At 53.2% G+C, this 21,742-nt stretch overlaps 1 protein-coding gene across 1 annotated transcript in view; it reads left to right on the forward strand.

The window, feature by feature from the left end:
• The first annotated feature begins 598 nt into the window (after positions 1–598).
• Positions 599–21,742, forward strand: part of HIC2 (HIC ZBTB transcriptional repressor 2) — a 33,170-nt gene continuing 12,026 nt past the window's right edge. Inside the window, exon 1 of the mRNA XM_045065271.1 lies at positions 599–663. The gene's annotated coding sequence lies outside the window, so the exon portion shown is untranslated. The remainder of the gene's footprint in view (positions 664–21,742) is intronic.

Below are 21,742 nucleotides of genomic sequence, written 5' to 3' on the forward strand. Positions count from 1 at the left end.
CCCGGGTGCGAAGGTGTCCTGGAGGTGGGGCGCACGCGGGTCGCTAGGGGTTCCTGATGAGGAACTCGGAGGGGTCAGGCTCAGGCTCAGGCTCGAAGGGGGTCAGCTCTGAGGGTGCAGGCTGGGTGCGGGCCTGTGGGGGTCCAGAGTTCTCTTCCCGGGGGTGGGGGTGGTGGGCGGGCGGTCCGGGCGTTTCGGGGTGCGGTCGCGGTCCCGCCCCTGCACCTGGGGTCGTGGTCTGGCGGGGCGACCACGGTCGGGGTCCCGGCTTCTCCGCGCGCCCCTCCCCCACGGCGCCGTCCAGCAGGCCCGCCGCCCCACCCCGCCCAGTGTTCGGACCGCTCACCACCTCCGCCCCGCCCCCACAAGTCCACGCCCACCAACAAGACCCCGCCCCCTCCCCGCCTCCGGCCCCGCCCCGCCGCTCGCCCATTCAGATGTGGGTCAGGGGTGAGCGGGCGGCGCCGACGTCACAAGCTTCCAAGATGGCGCCGGGCGGGCGGCTGTGAGCGGCGCTCAGGGCGCGCTGGGCGGGGAGCCGAGCCGGGCCGGCGGCGGGCGGACGGGGCGGGCGCAGGCGGCGCGAGTTGGGCGCCGAGGACGGGGCGCCGCGGGCAGGGCCGGCCGGCCGGCGGGCGGAGCGCCGCCGCCGACGCACACGAGGTGAGAGGCCGTCTGGGGCAACGGGGGCGCGGGCGGGGGCCGCGGACGGGCGCGCCCCCGGGGAGAGGGGCGTGGGCGGGCGCGCGCCCGCAGGGGCTGGGCGGGGGCGCACGCGGGACCCCCGGCCCGACGCAGCTTACCCTGGCTTTGTGGTCCCGGTGCCCGGTAGGGCGCGGGCGGCGGGGGGACCCTGGGCACAAAGCCCAAGGGCCGGCGCCAGGCCGGGGCGCGGGTCTGCAGAGCGGGGGTCGGCGGCTGAGCGGGCGCCGGCTCTTTGTGCCTTTTCATTAGCAATCTAATCCGAACAGTGTCGGGAGAGCTGCGTTGCCTGACAGGCGGGCGGGCTTCCATTATGCAAGCGGCCCAGCGCCTGTGGCCGCCCCTCGTAGAGGGATTTTGCTATTTCCAGAACTGCAACCCTTTGCCTGCGGTCCCTTTTTGTTGCCCCTCCTTCCCCCCGCGGGAATACCGGCCTGGGCAGGGGCAGGGTTGGCCTTGGAGGGGCGGCTTCCAGAAGGCCGGGCCCTGCGGCTGGTGGGCTCGCTGCCCTGCCCCCAGACCTCTCCTGTAGGCAGCCACTTGGCAGGAAGAGAGATGGGCTTGGGGGAGGGGGTCTGCTGGCAGTGGGAGGGGACCGGCTGGCAGAGGAAGGGGGCTGAAGGGCTCCAGCTTGTCACTCTCTGTTTATCTACCGAGATGGTTCATATTCACATGGACTTATTTGGTGCGTGTGGGGTGGCGGGGGGGGGGGCAGGGATCCTTCTCCCTGGGGGGCAGTGACTTACGGAGAGGAGGGAAGGAGGTCAGATAATGCGCGCAGCGGCCCCACCCAGAACAGCGTGGGACTGCCTGGGGAAGGGAGCCCAGTGCTGATCCGGATGGGTTGGAACGGTTTTGAAGTTATTTATCCGTGTCTTCTCCTGTCCCCTCCACCCCTAGTGTCTTTTCCAGTAGGAATTGCCAAGCACATCTGGAAAGCTAGGTTCCCGGCCCTACCCACCCCCCCCGCAGGAGGGGTGTAACCCAGAGAGGCCACCCCTCTGACATATGTGGTGGGGGGGGGAGGGGTAGAGCTTTGCCCATAGGAATCCTGTGGCGGTGGATTGTTGACTGATGTGGGGATTGCTGTGCCTCTGTGCTTGGGGGAGGAGGAGAGCTGGCTGGTAGTGGAGGGGCCTCCAGACCTTCTAGGCTGAACTTGGGACTGTCCTCCAGGGACTTTGGATGGAGTGATGGAGCTAGGTCACCCAAACTCAGGACCTTTCTGAAGCTAGTAGCATTTATTGCTTCCTGGCTTCTGGCTTCACTTTTCTTCCATTCCCATTTGCCAACTCTGGACTCCCTGGCCCTTTTAGCAGACATTTTCAGGAGCTCAGGCCATGTGGCTGGTCTGTAGCCCTGGCTCAAGGAGAGAGTGTACACTTAGCAGGGTTGCTGGAGTGGTCTGAAAAAAAGCAGATGGGCCGGCCTCAGGCTGGCCTCCAGAGACAAAGCTGTGTGGTGAGATTGCTGGTTAGCTGGCTCTTAGCACCAAGGGGGGGAGGGATGGGAAGCTGATACTTGGGGGTTGAACTGAGGCTTTTGGCCCAGGAGTAGATCGCCTTGCCTTCGAGAGATCCTTTGGTCCTGTACAATTGGGCTTAGGAAAATGTCTGGGTCCCATGGGCAGGCAGCAGACCCAGAAGGCTGGGAGGGGGGCTCCCCACCTGCCTGCCTGCCTTAGGGGTCAGAACTCCCAGGTTGGTCTGCTTTCCTTTGACTTCTGGCTTTCTGCAGACCGGTTTCGGGGGAGTTGCTGAATATCTCTTGCGGAGCTTCTCTGGCCCTTCGACTCAGAGTGCTGGTGTGTGCCCAGAATTTCTCCCTGCAGTGTTTTCCTGCCAGTTGTTAGGACTTGTAGATTAGTCACTCAGCTTTTACAAGCGATTCCTGAAAAGAAAAATCTCCCTCTGGTTGCTGGCTCTGCATAGAGGAAGAAGCAGCCCGAGGGAGCCAGGCCTTTAATTAAAGCAAAACTGAAATGATTGCTGCAATTGCTGGAAGGAGAAGCAGCAGCGCAGGTGGGGCAGAGGCACTGTGTCCTGTCCTGGCGTAGGACCTGCTCTGGGGACAGGTAGGCAGGATCCTATCTTCGTTCCCTGGTCTTGGCCAGCAGCCCAGCCTTCTCCACAAGCTGCAGTCCTGGATTAATCCTCACGTAGTGTTTTCTTTCCATAGATCAGATTTCTCATTTGGTTAATAAGCACAGCCTCCGATCCACTTGAAGTCAGCTGTCGTGGACTTGGAGCAACAGGGTTTTGCATTATTGAGCTGACAGGCCTGCTGCCTTCCCAGAGTCCTTATTGTGTGTCAGGGTCAGATCTGGTGGGTGTGGATGGTGTGGGGGCAGTGCCTTTTAATCAGCTACTATCCCCCAGAGAAGGGCTGGCTGGGCAGTTCTGGAGAGTCGGAGGAGTAAGGAAGGAATAAAGTTCAGTTTACCCAGGGGACCTGTGGTGTTGCCCTTTTACTGGCCTCTTGGCCTCAAGCTGTCATCCCCACCCAATGCTTGCTCGCCTTGCCCACTGGGGCTGAGGGCTACTGCCCCCAGGACCTGATCATTAGGAGAGTGGGGCCTCTTCCTGTTTCTGCCACATGGGAGAGAGCTTTTACCATCGAGAAGAAACAACCAGTCAGTTTCTTGCCCTCCTGGTTCTTGGAGCCTGTCTCGGGAGGGCAGTGAGAGGGAAGTGGACTTAGAAAATCTGGAAGTGAGTGTGACATTGGGTCTGCCGTTTACTCTCCATGTGACCTTAGACAGTGATTGATTCTGAGCCTTAGTGCCCCCGTGTCTAAAATGGGAGCAGAACTTGAGTTTACATTACATATTGCTGCCCTCCAGAGCTTAGCCAGGCAAACAAATGATTGTAAGATAGACTGATAAGGGCTGGCACGGTGCTGGTATGCAGTGCAGAGGGCACCGTGGATGGTGGCTGTAGCTTCGAGCTGTGGGAAGGGGCCCGCTCCGGGCTGGAGAAGAGGCACAGATGGCATGCTGAGTTCAAGTTGACTGGAGGAGAGTTTTACAGCGGAGCGCGTAGACAGTGGCGGCGTGGAGTATGGCGGGCGAGATAGAGCAGTGAGGTGAGAGCGCGAGCCTGCAGATGCTGTGTGTTAGAGAAGCTAGCACAGGAGCACCCTCTCCATGCCAGGCACCTGTGAGGCTCTTTGGCAAGCTTTTTATTCCTTCAAGATTTTCTGAGAACAGACACAGGCGTGCAGTGCCCAGCCCCTGCAGGTCTGCTGGATCATGCTGGTCTCTGACTTTCACAGCCTTAAACAAACAAGTGGTCAGCCTTAGGCCGGGAGATAGGGGCACACTTGGTTTTCTCGGAATCCTTCCATGTCAGCCTGCTGGATAGTCTCCTCTTACAGATGGGTAAATGAGACTCAACTGGGAGATTACATAACTTGTGGGGCTGCAAGTAAGCAACTGGTTAGGCTGGGGCTGGAGGGTAAAATGCCTTTGACTCCTGGGCTTTGTGAGGACCCGTGTGGTGTGGAGTGTTGAGGTCTGAGCTCCAAGCAGGGAGAGGCGAACAGACTGCCCCCCTCCCCAGGAAGATCCTGGCTCTAGCTTAGGGGTTTCCAAACAAGCCAGGCCAGTTTGACTCTGCCTGGCACGACCAGCCTGTGCTTCCTGCTGGGAGGGGCCTTGCCCTGAGGGATAGGGACCTGGGCTGGGGAAGTTCTCCGAGAGCTCCTATAGCCTGGAGTGGCAGGAGTGGCGAAACAAGGCAAAACAAGGGAAGCAGGTGGGGGTTGGGGTTGTATGTGGGCCCCCAGTGAGCTTGATAAGGAAGGGAAAGCCAGGAGGCAACTCCAGGCCTGTCACAGTCCAAGAGGGAAGGGTTCAGGCTGGGGTCCCTCTGCTGAAAGACGGTGTGGCTGGACTTGGTAGAGAGAGTGACCCTAAGAACCTGCCCTGGGACAGTCAGGAAGGGATTCAGAGCCCCTCCTTCAGACTGCTCAGTTTTCATGTTTTTCATGGTAATGTCCCAAATGGGTGGAGGAGAGGGTGAGTGTGGCTCTAGGGTGATAGCAGGTCCTCCTGTGGGTGAGAAGGGACAGAATAGCCATATACATACGCCAAAGGGCTTTGCTACTGCTTCTGAGATATGTAGCCCAGAGTGGGTGCCTGTTTCCTGTTTGAGGGTAATCTACCTCCATGGGCACTTGAAGTATGGATGAGGAGGGAGAGGGGTGTATGGAAAGGTAGGTGGCCCAGTCTTTGAGGGCATGTATCTCTAGCTCTCCTGTCTATTCCATGGCAATTCCAAGGGCCACTAAGGAAAGGCAGTGTTTGGGCTTGGCTAGGGGGCCGCTTCCTGGTGGAGAGTTGGCCTCTTGAGGAGATGGAAGGGCTGCTGGCGCTGGCATAGGCGTGGCCGCTGTGCAGACTTGTCCCGCGTTCCAGGCTGCTGCGGTGGCCTCAGGCTTCTTTCCCAGCAGCACCTGTGGGTGGGTGGGTTCTTTCAGGTGAGTATTGGGAGGGGCTACTCCCATGTCTTGAGAACAGTAACTACCCCCACATCACCCCCCCCCCCCCCGCCCCTCGCAGGTGTTCTCATCAGACCAGACCACACTGGGGTCTGAGCTTCCTCGGCTGCCTCATCAGCCTGGTTACAGGCCCTTTAAGGAGAAGAAATGCCCATGGTCTTTGTAGTTCCCTCACCTGTGCTGCTTTGGAAGATCGTAAGATCTTGGTGGATTCTTGTTCCTGAAATGAATGAGAAGCTAGAGTAGGGTTGATTGCTGGGAAGGTGGGGTCTGAGGCCTCAGTGGCCTTACCCTTTGTGGAAACCATGGTGCTTTCCTTGTGATGAGTGCTTGCTGTGCATTGACCCATCAAGTACATGCTGTTACTGTGCTGCCGGGAAGAGGCCTGCCTGCTGGTGCCCTAGTTCCCATCCCCACACGTGAGGATCACCCGGTTGCTGGTAGAGGCCAGCCCGGCCTGTTTCTAACTTCCATGTTTCCTAAGACAGTGGCAATGAATTTGATGTGTAGCCAAGGTCAAGAACCACTGCTTTAGCAGGTGATGAATCTATGTTGGTAATAGAATCAAGCAAGTGGTGAGTCCCCATCGACCAGTGGATTATGATCTGGGGTGTCATGAATGCTTTAACTCTGATGGCCCAGTGGGATTGAATTTACAGAACAAGTTGGCTTGATTCTGTTAGTTACTAGAGTCTCAGAGAAGCACCAGACACAGAACACAGAAGGCATTTATTCTTTTCATGGTCCCTCTTCCTTGGGGGCAGTGGGAGAGACCCCAGGCCAGTGTGCACTAGGGGGTCTCTGGAGTGCTACCTGCTGCTCTTGAGCCCAGGGCTCTTTGTCCTGCTTGGTTTTCAGAGTTTCCGTGTTCTGCTTTTTTGAGTGCGTTCGTGGACTCTGTTGGCCTCTCTGTGCCCTGGCAAGGCCTGACGTAGTGACATTTGGGATCCTTGTGGCTCCTTAATGAGCCACTGTGGCTGTAGCCAGGGACTTCTGGGACCTGAGCTGTTTTTCTGTTTTTCTCTTTGACCTCAAGGTTCCCAGGAGAGAGAGATTGGTCCTGAGGTTGCTTTTCTGGATTGTTATCTGGATAAGGTGTGTAAGGGGCTGGGAAACAGAATTGGGAGGGGGTTGCTGTGAAAGGGCATTAGAGGTAGAGCTTCAGGTAGTAAGACCTGGCTCATTGGCTCAGCTCTCTTTGCTAGAAGAAAACAAGGGGCAGTCTTGGGGTTTTGTGCGTTATCTGTGGACAGATGGAACATAAGACAGCTCTGCTGCTTGCTCTGGGCAGCTTACAGAATGAGGTGAGCAGCAAGACCTCTGAGTCTGGTGTGGTTGTGGTTGGTGTCCTGGTTAGGAAGTGCTATCCATTAGGGAAGGAAGACCAGCCTGGGCTGGGGCAGTGAAGGAGAGGGGGTTGAGAAGTCTTGGCTGGTAATTGAGGAAGAAGTGTGTGGTGTTGGGAGCACAGGCAGGGTGTCCTTCCTCTCTGTTCTTTTTTCTTTCTTTCTTTCTTTCTTTTTTTTTTTTTTTTAACAATTTATTTATTTGACAGAGATCACAGGTGGGCAGAGAGGCAGGCAGGGGTGGGGGGAAAGCAGGCTCCTGGCTGAGCAGAGAGCCTGACGCGGGGCTCCATCCCAAGACCCTGAGATCACGGCCTGAGCCGACGGCAGACACTTAACCCACTGAGCCACCCAGGCGCCCCCTCTGTTCTTTTCTGCTCGTGCACATCTTGGTGGATGGACTCTGGTTCTGTCTCGAGAGCTAGCGGTCTTAGGGGTGGGTTCGTGCCTCAGATCTTTTGTCTCTAAGTCCCACTCTGCCCCCCCCCCCCGCGCCCTCGGTAGAAAGTGATGGATGGTTTGTGTCTGACAGTTGTTACTGCTGATTTGCTTGAATATGGGAGGAAGGGTGGTTCCCACAGAATTCCTGACAGAATGCCAGGAAAGTAGTCCAAGACGAGGACCAGGGACTCACTTTTGGGCTCTTCTTACCCCATGGTAGTCCTTGTGGGAGGTGTCCCGAATTTAATCATTGGAACATAATCTGTGCAGTGCCAGTCATTTTATCAGTCTTCACTGTACAAGTGGCTCAGAGAGGTTAGGCAGTCAGTCTCAAGTCATGTAGCTAGGAAGCCGGTAAGAAGTTTTTTTCTTTTTTGTAGATTTTATTCATTCACTTATTTATTTATTTACAAAAGATTAATTGTTTATTAATTTGACAGACAGAGATTACAAGTAGGCAGAGAAGCAGGCAGAGAGAGAGAGGAGACAGCAGGCTCCCCGCTGAGCAGAGAGCCCAATGTGGGGCTAGATCCCAGGACTCTGGGATCATGACCTGAGCTGAAGGCAGAGGCTTTAACCCACTGAGCCACCCAGGCATCCCTTATTTATTTATTTGACAGAGATCACAAGTAATCAGACAGGCAGGCGGGGGGGTGGGGGTGGGGGCTCCCTGCTGAGCAGAAAGCCCGATGCGGGGCTTGATCCCAGGACCCTGAGATCATGACCTGAGCTGAAGGCAGAGGCTTTTTTTTTTTTTTTTAAATCTTTATTTATTTATTTATTTTTAAAGATTTTATTTATTTGGCAGACAGAGATCACAAGTAGTCAGAGAGGCAGACAGAAAGAGGAGGAAGCAGGCTCCCTGCTGAGCAGAGAGCCTGATGTGGGGCTTGATCCCAGGACTCTGGGATCATGACCTGAGCTGAAGGCAGAGGCTTTAACCAGCTGAGCCACCCAGGCTCCCCAAGGCAGAGGCTTTAACCCACCCAGGCGCCCCAGGAGAGAGAATCCTTAAACTGACTCTCTGCTGAGAAAGGAGCCCAGCGTGGCCCTTGATCCCAGGACCCCAGTTCCCAGGACCTGAGTTCCTGGGAACTCAGAACTGGGCTCCTTTCCTTCTCTTAGTATTCTCACTGTGCAGATGTTGGGGCGCCTGGGTGGCTCAGTGGGTTAAGCCTCAGCCTTCAGCTCAGGTCATGATCTCAGGGTTCTGGGATGGAGCCCCACATCGGGCTCTCTGCTCAGCAGGGAGCCTGCTCCCCCCAACCCCCGCCTGCCTCTCTGTGTACTTGTGACCTCTGTCTGTCAAATAAATAAATAAAATACTAAAAAAAAAAAAAAGGCAGATGCCCAACCGACTAAGCCACCCAGGCGCCCCTGTTAGAGACGTTCTAAGAGTAAATTAAACAGCCACACGTGTGTGGCAGCCTCAAACACGTATGCGTGGGTTCCTTCCTCTGAGCTGTGCTGGAGCCTAAGGACAGTCAAAGTTTTCATTTTGAGTGGGGCACCAGTATGGCTGTCTTGGACAAAGCCTGGAGCTGGGCAGGAGTTCCTGGTAAAATGGGGAGGGACCACTACAGGCCTGGTGAGCAGGTCTGTTCCCCATCCTTCTCCAGGTAGGGTCTGGAGGTGGTCAGGGGGTCAGGACTCTCGGGGTCATCCTTAGCCTTCTATTGCCAACTTCTTCCTTTCTGGCATGTTGGACTATAAACTTGAGCTTTTGTTGACCACTTTTCAGAGGATCTGTGAGGGTGATGGTCTGGGGGTTCCTGGGAACTCAGAACTGGGATCCTTTCCTTCTCTTGGTATTCTCACTGTGCAGGCAAATGAGAGGTGCTTGGGACTGGGCAGGGCGGCCTCCTAGGGTTAGGCTGTTTCTTGATAGATTGGTGATCTTGGCGATGAGGAGAGGGTCCAAGGCATAGCCGCATCAGGTGCTCTGGGCCACCCCACCCAGGTGCCTTTCTCAACTGCCACTAGGCTCTAGGTGGAGGTGGGTTGAACACGAGGTGCAGGTGAGTTGGGTTGTCCTTTGGCTGTGGTAGGTGAACCTGAGCGCCAGAGGGGTGCAGGCAGGGGAGAGGACTGTTTCCAAAGTCCCACATTCCATGCATGTGTTGATGCTGATAAGGGCAGCAGGGCTGGCTTAGCTGCTTTGGGCAGGAGGGGACTTTGACTTCATGCTCCCAGCAGGCAGCGAGCTTGCACATCCTGCTTCCTGCAGCACCCCTCCCCCACCTCCCCCTCTCACCACCTCTGCAGGGCCAGCACTCCGGGGGCCCACAGCGTACAGAGGCCCAGCTTGTTCCCAGAGCGTTGCTAGCTCTGAGTAAGCAGGCCTTCGGAGGTCTTTCCAGAGTTTCTGTTAGTCCTGCTGCCTCTTAGAGTATTTGGTGAACAAGTGTGATTTTGGGAAGAATGCATCTCTGCCTCATTTTCCTTGCCTATAAAATGGGTTGTTAGAAATATTTGAGCTAGTGCATATCAGCTGTTTGCAGAGTGATTTGCAGACCTCTGGGGTCCCCAAGACCCTTTTAATAGTACTTAGAAGTGACTGGCCTTTGTTCTGTGCAAAGCCATGGTGGTGGTACACATCACCCAGAGTTGTGTTCTCCACTGGTGGTGTTTAGACAGAGAGGGCCAGTGTTACTGAGCATCCTAGGGAGGCAGTACAGATGACTGAGGAGTAAATCTAGACCCTGGGGTACATGTCTTTTTAGTATTAGTGACAAAATGGGGGAGTATGCATGGCTCACTTGAAGCAGAACCATTGTCTCCAGAAAGCCCTTCACATCTGCTTGGGCTCTATTCTGAACTAGCTGCTTTTTCTCACGAAACACTGTTTTCAGTTGAAAGAACGACTGACAGACAAGGTGTGGTTATTCAGACTTGGAGAATTTGCCCAGACATTTTCTCAGATGCAGGTGGTGAGCTTTGCTGCTTCAAGGAAAAACAACTGACAGTGTGTGTTGCTGGTGCTAGAACCCTCACGGGAAGATGAGTTTTGGAAAACTCTGCTCCATCACTGTGAGCCTGACTTAGCCTTCACTGATAAGATCAGCGGTGATACTAACACATGGAGTTTTTTGGTGTCCTGTAATGAAAAGTGATGACATTTGGAAGATCTGATCAACTCAGTGAACCAAAATTTTCCAGATGACCAGTGCTTGATGTTGCACAACCTTGCATGGTTAGGAGTGCAGCCTAGACCAGTGGATTTTTGCGTAACTTAACATAAGATAGTCATGGATACGATTTCAGACTCTCTATTGCAAATTGTTTGTTTGTTTGTTTGTTTGTTTATTTTTAGATTTTAAAAATCTGTTCGAGAGACCAAGCATGAGTGGTGGGGGTGGGGGCGGGATGCAGAAGGGGAGAGAGAAGCAGACTCCCTGTTTAGCTTGGGGCCTGATGGGAACTGGATCCCAGGACCCTGAGATCATGACCTAAGCCGAAGGCAACATTTAACCGATGGAGCTAACCAGGCATCCCTCCGTTTTAACTTTTTTAAGACCACCACTTGTTGAATTTCAGTGTAATGTCAGTGAAAAAGGGCCACACTTAACTGAAAGGATTATTAAAATACTTCTCTCTTCTGGGGCACCTGGGTGGCTCAGTGGTTTAAAGCCTCTGCCTTCAGCTCAGGTCATGATCCCGGGGTCCTGGGATCAAGCCCCGAATTGGGCTCTCTGCTCCGTGGGGAGCCTGCTTTCCCTTCCTCTCTCTCTCTGCCTGCCTCTCTGCCTACTTGTGATCTTTGTCTGTCTAATAAATAAACAAAATCTTGAAAAAAAAATACTCCTCTCTTCTATGTAAAGATACACTTCCTTAGAGACTTGAATCAAAACCACATATCCTAATAGACGAAGTGTAGAAACAGTTACGGGAATCTAGCCACTTCTGGGACGCCTGGGTGGCTCAGTCGGTTAAGTCTGCTTTCATTTCGAGTTATGGTCCCAGAGTCCTGGGATTGAGTTCCGCATTGGGCTCTCTGGTTGGCGAGGAGTCTGCTTTTCTCTCTGCCTCCTGTCCCCCTGCTTGTGCATGCTTTCTCTCTCTGACAGATAAATCTTTAAAAACAAAACAAAACAAAAAAACAAAACAAAAAAGCAACTGAGAGAATCTAGCCACTTCTATTAAGCTAGATGTTAAAGAGATTTAAAATGTAAAATGGGTGCCTGGATGGCTCAGTCGTTAACCATCTGCCTTCAGCTCAGGTCACCATCCCAGAGTCCTGGGATCAAGCCCCACATTTGGCTCCCTGCTCCATGGGGGGCCTGCTTCTCCCTCTCCCCCTCCCCCTGCTTCTATTCCCTCTCTAGCTGTCTCTCTGTCAATTAAATAAATAAAAGAAAAAAAAATGCAAAAATGTAAAACTCTCCTCATTAATTTTTTTAATTTTGGGATTCCCCCCCCCATAAAAAATGGTATGTTAATGTTTTTTGTTGTTTTTTTTTGTTTCTAGGTTTATTTAAAGATTTTATTTATTTATTTAACAGAGCTCACAAGCAGGCAGAGAGAGGGGGGATGCAGGCTCTGTGCCAAGCAGAGTGCCCGATGCGGGGCTCAATCCCAGGATCCTGAGATCATGACCTGAGCTGAAGGCAGAGGCTTAACCTACTGAGCCACCCAGGCGTCCCTCTAATTTTTTTTTTTTTTTTTAAGAATTCATTTATTTGGGGTGCTAAGTTGTTAAGCATCTGCTTTTGCCTTCGGTCATGATTCCAGGGCCCTGGTATTGAGCCTAGAATTGGTCTCCCTGTTCGACAGGAAGCCTGCTTCTTCCTCTCCCACTACCCCTGCTGTGTTCCCTCTCTCGCCCTTTCTCTGTCAAATAAATAAATAAAATCGTAAAAAAGAGTGAGGGTGAGAGCATGAGCTGGGGAGGGAGAGAGAGAAGCAGACTTCTGCTGAGCAGAGAGCAGATGTGGGATTCTGAGACCATGACCTGAGCTGAAATGAATTTGGACGCCTAACTGACTGAGCCACCCAGGCACCCTGTTTTTAATTTGTGTGTGTGTGTGTGTGTGTGTGTGTGTGTGTGTTTAATTTTTTAAGTGATCTCTACACCCAGCTTGGGGTTCTAACTCACAACCCCGAGATCAGGAGTCACATGCTCTACTGTCTGAGCCAGTCAGGCACCGCCAACATGGGTTTCTTACTGCTGTTTTAAGTCAAGTTACTGTTTTAATTACCAGGTTGTCTAATGTGCTAAATAGAACAGTAACATGGGCTATATAAACCGCATGAAAGTTTGTTGGGCATCCTAAGTTGGAAGAAAGTGATCAACAGTTTCAAAGTGCTTGAGGGGAGAGTGCTGGGCAGCCTTCTTCCTTGTCATGACCCCGTCTTCACCACCTGCTTCTCCTCTCACGTATTATCCCTCTCTTTGCACTGCTCCTGCCTGGCTGGCATTTGCTCACCTGAATAGACCATGTACAGGGTCTGTTCTATGCCCAGTGCCACTGTGGCTGTGGGCTGGTGGGACACACAGTCCCTCACCTTGGGAGCCTGGTTGGGGGTCGCTGTGGGCTGAGGCAGAGGGGAAGTGCACAGAGGGAAGCAGCTGGGCAGCTGGTGCTGACATGGGGTCCTGGGAGAAATGCAGGGCTTGCTTTGCAGGGGAGGGGGACTCGGTTGTGATGGTGGACCAGATTTTCTGCAGGAGCACCATGCAGGCCGGGCTAGAGTGTGGACTTTATCCAGGCATCGGGAATGCATTGAAAGCTTTAAGCAGGGGAGTGACTGGATGAGACCAGTGTTTGAGAAAGATAACTCAGGGTTGATTGGAGTCTGAATTGGAGCAGAGGCTGCAGAGGGGAGATGTGTGCTAGACTTCAGTATTTTCCCTTAGAGTGGCGATAACTGCCCTTTCTCCCCTCTAGTCCTTTGGAAGGTTCCTGGGATTTCCCTCCTGGGAGGCCAGGCGTGGAGGCCTTTCTGTTGCTTTCTACTTACTGGGACAGAATGATAGTTTCTGGGCTTCTCCCGTGGGACTGAACCCTCTGAAGCCCTTCTTGGCATCTTGCTGTCATGTTTGCCTAGCTGTGTGGCTGGCCCTGCAGTGTTGGGGGGGGGGGGCGTGTCTCTGGGTCAAGGGATGTGAGGGATGCTCAGGTGAGTGTCACACAGCTTTAGTCTCTGGCACCGCTCCCTGTTTTCTTGGGGCTCCTGCACAAAGCATGCCAGCTTCCTCGGTTGACTTGAAAATTGTGCTCTGGGTTATTTACAAACATGGTTACGAGAGAGTATAAATTACCTGTACACGCATGCAGATGCAGTGGGCAACATGTGCCTCGGCTTCCCCCACCCATGTAAGAAGTGGCCCCTGGGGGCGCCTGGGTGGCTCAGTGGGTTAGGCCTTTGCCTTCTTCTCGGGTCATGATCTCAGGGTCCTGGGATCGAGCTCCATATCGGGCTCTCTGCTCAGCAGGGAGCCTGCTTCTCCTGTTCTCTCTGCCTGCCTCTCTGCCTACTTGTGATCTCTCTCTCTGTCAAATAAATAAGTAAAATCTTAAAAAAAAAAAAAAAGTGGCCCCTGGACACCCACTTGTGCTGCTCCCTAGTTCCCTGCCTCCCTCCAGGAATCATTACTCTTCTGAATTGAGAGTTAACCATTCCCTAGCTTTTCTTTGTCACCTCCCTGGGCTTGTCAGGATCCTTGAACAACGGGTGGCTGGGTTTGGCCGGGTTTGGCCGGGTTTGGCCGGGTTTGGCCGGGTTTGGCCAGGTTTGGCCAGGTTTGGCCAAGTCTGCCCTTTGTGCTCTCAGAATCAGCCACTAATCTCTATTTTGAGATTCATTGAAGTGCTGGGGATAGCTGTGGTTTCTGCCATCCTGTTCCCTCTTGGAGTGGTCCAGGGTGGTGCTGTCCTTCATTTCATCGTCCAGCCTGCTAGTGGGGGTTTGGGAGTTTTCAGGGGAGGGTCTTTGTTGGCTCCTGAGTAGCCCTGTTTTCACCACACGGCCGGCTCCACTTCTCCAGACAGATACATGCCTGTTCAGTTTGTTTTCTGTCTCTGAAGCTGGTTTCGTAATGCTATATAGTCTTCTCAGTACCACTGAGACTCCATTTGAAAAGTAGAGGGACACGGAGTGTTTTCCTCAAGTCCGAGTGGATCTCTCTCTGGTTCCCTTTTTGAGCTGTTGACTTCTCCTCTGTTAGACCCTTCAAGATACCTGCTGGGCACGTGAGACCTCTTCTGTGAGATGCCACACCTGGAGGCTTTTTATTTTATTTTATTTTTTTTTAAAGATTTTATTTATTTATTTGACAGAGATCACAAGTAGATGGAGAGGCAGGCAGAGAGAGAGAGAGAGGGAGAGAGGGAACCAGGCTCCCTACTGAGCAGAGAGCCCGATGCGGGACTCGATCCCAGGACCCTGAGATCATGACCTGAGCCGAAGGCAGCAGCTTAACCCACTGAGCCACCCAGGCGCCCCCCTGGAGGCTTTTTAGACACAGGGGGCATAGAGGGTGAGGTTTTCTATGGAAGTTACCTAATTTTATCCTTAAAAATGGCTTTTTTTTTTTTTTAAAGATTTTATTTATTTGACAGACAGAGATTACAAGTAGGCAGAGAGGCAGGGAGAGAGAGGAGGAAGCGGGCTCTCTGATGTGGGGCTCGATCCGAGGACCCTGGGATCATGACCTGAGCCGAAGGCAGAGGCTTTAACCCACTGAGCCACCCAGGTGCCCCTAAAAATGGCTTCTTGAAAACAACTGGGTGCCTATGATGTTTCTACTCGACATTTTTTTTTCTTTTTTCATCTTTGATCTTTGGCTATAGTTCCTTGAGTCATTTGTTTGAGAGTTGGGGGGTTTGATCTCACTGGAGCCAAGGGGGCTTGTCCCTTGGTGCAGCAGCCCCCTTAGACCTCCTATTCCGGATGACCTCTTCTGGTTTCTCCTTGGCTTCCTTCCTTTGACGTGCCCAGCTGGCTGCTCTGGGACCCGCTCAGGCGTTGGTGGAAATGTATCCTGTTTGTACCTCACCTGCCACTCTGAATTTTCTCTTCTCTTCTGGGCTTGCTTGATACTGGAGCTTCTCTCTGTAGAAGTACCAGCTAGCAGGTTGTTGTTGTTTTGGGTTCCAGACACTGATTTTTTTTTTTTAAGATGATTTATTTATTTGACACAGAGAACAAGCAGGGGGAGCAGCAGAGGGAGAAACAGGCTCCCTGCAGGGCTCAATCCCAGGACCCCGAGATCATGACTGGAACTGAAGGCAGACGCTCAACCAACTAAGTCACCCAGGCTCCCTGAGACACTGATTTTTATGGTGGTTTCTAGGTGTTCTATAGGTTCCTGCCTGGTCTGCGGAGTTCTCTGTTCCAAGATGGACATTCTATTCTGGGTGTGGCCATTTTGTTCTGTCAGTGCTTTTTTTTTTTTTTAAGAGTTCATTTGACAGAGAGCACAAGTAGGCAGAGGTGGGGGAGGGGCGGAGCAGGCCCCCTGCTGAGCAGAGAGCCTGATGTGGGACTCCATCCCAGGACTCTGAGATCATGACCTGAGCCTAAGGCCTTGACTTAACCCACAGAGCCACTCAGGTGCCCCAGTGCTCTGCTTCTTGTCATGTGATTATTATTATTAGTTGGTGGTTCAGGGAGATTATTTCCTGACCTGGGTCTACTTGCTAATGAGGACCAAGACTGGGCCCTGCTCCCCATCCTGAATGTTTCTGTGCCCTGTATCATATTCAGGTACATCGTACAGAGGCAATTCGTGCAGTTGTGGGTTCTTTACAGATGGACATACTTGTGTAACCAGTGTCCAGAATGAGAAATACAACCCCAGGCCCCCCTTGTGAGTCCATTAAGTCACCCTGTCTTCCCCCTCTCCTCCCTCGCCCTTGGACTTGTGCTGCCTGCTTTCCAACTTACATGATTGGAATCACATCACATAGTCTTTTGGGCCTGGCTTCTTTGGTCAGCAGTATGCTCAGGAGACTTGTCTACGTGCGTGTAAATCTAACTATGTGACCTTGCCAACAAAATTAGCTATTTTTAACCTATAAAAGGCACATTTGTATGGTCCTGTGCAGATGGTCAGTCGTGCTCATGGCTGGCTAACAGCCTCAGTACCTTCAGCTCTCCCCTGTCTGGTAGGTGTTGGGCTCCTCTGAGCAGGGCTGCTGTGCACATGCTTGCGTGGGTTTTGGTGTACCTTGGAGTGTGTTTTCTGGACCACAAGGTTTGCATGTTTTCATTCTAAAATATTACCTTTCTCTTTCCTCCTTGGGAAATATTCTATTAGTTTTCGGCCAGCTAATTGAAGCTTCATCTCTACTGTCTGGCATCAGGTTTTGTTTTTCTCTAATTCCCCTTTTGGGTGCTGTCGCTGTTACCCTGGCCAGGAGGGTCAAGTTGTGTCATGGGGCAGGGCAATGTTTCTTGCCGGCTTGCCTTGAGAATTCTGACTGGCCTGCAGCAGCCATGTGGGTGAAGGGTTGTCTGCCCTTTCTTGGGAAGGACTGCCCTACATTGGGAGGTGTTTCTTCTTGCCCCTTGCTTTCTTAAAATATTTGTTTAGGGACGACTGGTTGGCTCAGTCACTTAAGCTTCTGCCTTCAGCTCAGGTTATGATCCCAGTGTCCTGGGATTGGGGCCCATATGGAGCTCCCTGCTCACCAGGGAGTTTGCTTCTCCCTCTGCCCCCCCCCTCTCTGAAATAAGTAAAAACAAAACAAAACCCCTTAAGATTTATTTGTTTATGTTTGAGAGAAAGCATGCGCCCACCAGCACGAGGCAGGGAGGAGCAGAGCGAGAGGGAGAGAATCTTAAGCAGACTCTGTGCTGAGTCTGGAGCCGGACATGGGAGCCTCGCCGACCCTGAGATCACAACCTGAGCCAAAATCAGGAGTCAAGATGTTTAACTGATTGCGCCATCCTGATGCCCCTCTTCCTGGTTTTTGGTCATGAAATATTTTTTGTATGACATCACAGTGATAGAAGATGGTAGGAGTTTGGGTTAGTTTTGTTTTGCTTTAATTCTTTTAAGAGTCCTTAGTTGGCATAAGAAATTGTTAATTGCTAGGATTGATTTTGAAATTGTGGAGTTGGAGTTTCTTTACAGGAGCCATGGGCGGGCAGTTATAGCACTGTGACTCAGCGGTGACTCCTCTCTCTGCCTCTGGGACTTCATTATCTCATCTGAAGGGTGTCCCCAGGGGCAGGTGAGATGCTGTGATAGTCTCTTGCAGCGAGTTACCCAGGCTTTCCAGGTGCCCTTTTAGCTCCTTGCAGGTGGAATTTCCACCTCTTTACCACTGTGCAGTGCTGCTTGTCTCCTCCCTTGAGGGCTCTGCCTGCCTCGCAAACCCAGCGCCCCCTGCCTTTGGCCACGTCCTGTCTCTGCAGATGCCTGGTAACCAGACTCCACCTCTGTCTCACATTCTAGGTCCACCGTTGTTGGTTGTTTTTATTTTATTTACTTTGTTGTTGTTTAAAAGATTTTATTTATTTGAGAGAAAGAGTGTGCATGCATCACAAGTGGGGAGAGGGGCAGAGGGAGAAGCAGACACCCCACTGAATGGGGAGCCTACATGGGGCTGTCCCAGGATCCTGAGATTGTGACATGAGCTGAAGTTGAGTGCTCAACCGACTAAGCCATCCAGGTGCTCCCGAGGTCCATCGTTTTTATTAATCACTCTGGGCTCATTTATCTGGGAAAAGATGTCTTCCCTTTGGGCGCTATCTACCTCTCAACACCCAGTGGCTGAGCGTTTACTGCTTGGAGAGCATTGGGCTCTTGAGGCAGTAGAGAACTTAGAACCCACCTTAGCGCTTCCCAGACCTCAATGTGCATGCGAGTCCGTGAGGTTAGGATGCCAGTTCTGGTTTGAGGTCTGGAGTGAGGCCTGGGCAGCTGTGCTTCCTGCAAGAGCCAGGGTGGGGCTGCTGTAGCTGCTGGTCCGTGGGCCGTGCCCTGTGATGAGCCAGACCTCGGGGAACTAGGGCTCAGGGCTGGGGCCTCTCTTCCTCCTGACTGAAGTAGCTTCTGGGTTTTCCCTGGTTCCTTGCCTGATGGGAATGGCAGATGTCCCCAGCTCTGCTCTCCTGTTGGGAGAGCACCCCGTGGGTGCTTCCTTGCCTCCAGGCTCCTGCCCTGTTGTTTCCAGATAGCCCCTCACCAGTAGCTCAGGCCCTTCCCAAGGAGAGGGCAGTGTGGGGGAGAGTCTGGAAGTGAGCATAGTTTTTGTAATAATAATCATAAATTAAAAAAAAAATAGTTTATTTATTTATTTGATAGAGCGAAAGAGAGAGACAGAGAGGGAACACAAGCAGGGGAAATGGGAGAGGGAGAAGCAGGCCTCCCCCTGAGCAGGGACCCCGACGTGGGGTTCGATCCCGGAATCCTGGGATCATGACCCTAGCTGAAGGCAGACACTTAACCATTGTGCCATGCAGGTGCCCCTGTAATAATCATAATCTTAAACTGCTGTTCCCCTTTAGCGCTCACCTGCCTCTCCCCAGTGGCATTTATGGCTTGGCCTGGCCGGGTACACTTGCAAGACCTCGCCCTCTGGTGGCACCCTGCCTTGTGCCTTATCTGGTGCCAGGTAACCCAGTCCAGTTACAGGCCCCCAAGGCCATCTTGGCCTTGCTTCTGGTTGGCTCCAAAGCCAGGAGTGATGGGAGGGAGAAGACCCAAGGCCGCCCTGGAGAAGCAAGGTTTGCAGGCTGTGCAGTGTTCGGCTTCCTGCCAGGGTTCTCCTCGTACCAGCCCTTTCTCATGGTGCTGGGTTACCCATGAGCTGGCCCACCCCTCAGATGGGAGTTGCACAAGATGAAGGTGGTCAACCCTGGCCCATAATGGGCAGCATGGGGTCTTCTGTGGGGCCTGAAGCAATTTCAGGACAGTCTCAGAGTCCGGCTGGGGTGGATACACCTTCTCTTGCTGTTCAGAGGGAGCCGATGGGTGGGCAGCAGGGCCAGCCTGAGGGACCGAGAAGGATGCCAGTGCTGGGTCCCTGATGATTATATCACCAGTGCACTGAGTGGAACCCAAATGTTTATTTCGTAGAAGCTGCGTTGGAGGGAGGGCTGGGCTCCTGGCAGTCGGAGAGCCTGTTGCTTTCCAGGAGGATGGTCTGGGAGAAGAGCCAGGAGCTGCTGGCTGGCATCCAGGTCTGGGCTAGATTACGCGGCTGGGCTTGCCCAGAGCACTGAGTCCCACCCACCATCAGCCAGTGCCTGGAGGGACAGGCCAGAGAGGTCATGGAGGCCAGGGGTGTTCTCAGAAGAACAGCAGGCACAGCCTGGGCACCCAGAGCAGCCTGCCTGCCAGAGGTGGGGGACACCTTGTCACTTGAAGCCCCAAGCTTCTCAGTAGTCTCAGGCGATGAAGGAACTGGGGTGACCTTATGCACTGAGGTCAGGAGAACGCAGCCGCCTGGGGCCCTGCTGTGATGGGCAGGTGGGTGGTGGTGGGCAGGGGTAGATGAGGGTGGAGCTGGAGACCAAGACCCTCTTTCTGACGCATGGAGGGTTGTGCTTCTCTAAGTGGTGTCTCTGTCCCTGCCAAGGAATGGGAGGTGTGTGGTCCATGGGGTAACGAGGGTCTGACATCAGCTTTGGACCAGGCTTTGAGTCCTCATTCTGCTGCCTGCTTGCTCTTGTGACCTTGTGCAAGCTCCTTAACCCCCAGTGCTTATCTGTCCCTGGATGTGGAGATAACACCTCAGTCTTCCCCAGAGGGTGGACTGAGGCAGGGTGTGGTGCTGCCTGGGTGGGTGGGTAAAGGGGAGAGAGGCTCCCAAGGGAATGGGATGGATAGACTTGGTGGAGGAATACAGAGAAGACAGACAGAGGGGAACGCCTGGGTGGCTCAGTTGGCTGAGCAGCTGATTCTTTACTTCAGTTCAGGTGGTGCTCTCAGGGTCGTGAGATGGAGCCCCAACCCCGGGCTCTATGATCAGCAGGTAGTGTGCTTGAGATTCTCTCTCTCCCCCTCTCCCCACTTTCTCTTTTAAAAAAAGAGAGAGAGAGAGGAGGGATGTACAATAGGACTCCAGGCCATTGAGCCAGGAGAATGCAGTCCTTGGCTTCCGGCCACACAGGGCTGGTTGGTGGCTTGGGGGCTGGGTCTTGGGCTCTGGGCCTCGGGCTCTTCTGGATCCTGCTTGTACCTTCCAGGTTGTCTCCGCCATGCCCTCAAGCTGTTCTTTTGCAGCTTGGGTGGGGCCAGGCCTTCAAGGAAGAGGTACTTGTTAGGGCCATACCTGGAGTACCAGGTGACCATTCAGGTCAGCTGTGACTAAGGGCCCATGCTGACCTCAGGTTCAGGCTTGGGGGCACAGTAGCCAGCATGTTTAGGACCCTCTCTGACACAGAAGAGCTGAACCCCTGTGGATCTGGAAGCTGTCTTGTGGTTGGCTGTACCTTGCCCAGCACTACCCCTCCGTTTGGCATGCTTCGTGTCTCCCACCTGGCAGTGGAGCTCTGGCTGGGTGATGGGTAGCCCAAGATTCCTGTGTCACCATTTCTTCAGAGGAGGTCCTGAAGGAGATAAGGTCCTGTTGGATGCTTTGGAATGGGCCCCCCACATAGCTCCAAGACTCCTGTGGGAAGTCCTGCTCAAGACAGTGAGAGAGGGCCACCAGAGGGAGGTGGGATAGCAGAAATTTCTAGGAGATCTGGGTAAAGAAGCTGGCCCAGGGAAGGGAGGCAGGTGGGCCCCCATTACCTGTCCTTCACCTTTCTAGGGCCCACCCTTCTGGTTGGGAGGGAGGTGGAGAAGTTTTGTGATATTGGGAGGCCTTTCAGTTAAGGTGCCCACAGTTGCCTCTTGAGTGGGGAAGGGTACTTGTTCCTGCTTGTAGGAGGCTAGACATGGGGTAGAAAGGACAGCATTTTTTCTGGAGCATACTGCTCGGGAGGGTCAGGAGCTCACCCTGTGCCACCACACCTTGGGTTTGGCTCCTGGGTGTGGGGTGGGATCGTGGGGGGTGGAGCATGCTACTCTGTTTCCAGGAAGGATGCAGGCCCCATAGAGGTGAGGCTGTCAGTCTGGTCACCAGAGGGCACCCCTGGAGGTTGAATGAGCAGAACAGTTATCTTTTTTTTCTTCCCCTTGATTTTTAAGTAATCTCTACACCCAGTGTGGGGCTTGAACTCACGACCCTGAGCTCAGTAGTCCCCTACTCTTCCCACTGAGCCAGCCAGGTACCCTGGAACAGAGCAGTTTTGAATGCCCAGGCCTCCTGGAGCCCAGGCTCTGGATACAGTAGCTGTCCACACTAAGTCGGGGCAGTTCCCATCAGATAGGTGGTTGGAGTTGTTCTCCTGGGTGCTCTGCTTAAGCAAAGATCACTTTAATTTTATGTAACTCTATTTTTTTTTAAGATTTTATTTATTTGTTTTGGTGGCGGGAAGAGCACACACAAGCGAGCTGAGGGACAAGAGAGTGAAAGAATCTTAAGCAGTCTTCATGCCAAGTGTGGCATGGAGACTGACTAGCTTGATCTTATGACCCTGAGATCATGACCTGAGCAGAAGTCAAGAGTCAGATGCCCAACTGACTGAGCCACCCGCCCCAAAGATCACTTTGGTTTTAAAACCTCCTCTCATGGTGTTTAAAAGGCTGGGCCAGAGCATGCTTTGCTTTTTGTGGGATGCTAGGAAAAGGGGCATGGAGGTTGGCCCCATTCTAGCCTTCCCATGAGCCCTTGAAGCTTTGTAGACTGCCTGGGATCATGGGCAAGTGTGGCTCCTTACAGGGCACTGTTCTAGGAGGCCATGGGTCC

This window comes from Mustela putorius, unplaced genomic scaffold (genome assembly GCF_011764305.1).
Source record: "Mustela putorius furo isolate JIRA1106 unplaced genomic scaffold, ASM1176430v1.1 tig00003858_pilon_pilon_pilon, whole genome shotgun sequence".
Taxonomy (NCBI): Eukaryota; Metazoa; Chordata; class Mammalia; order Carnivora; family Mustelidae; genus Mustela; species Mustela putorius.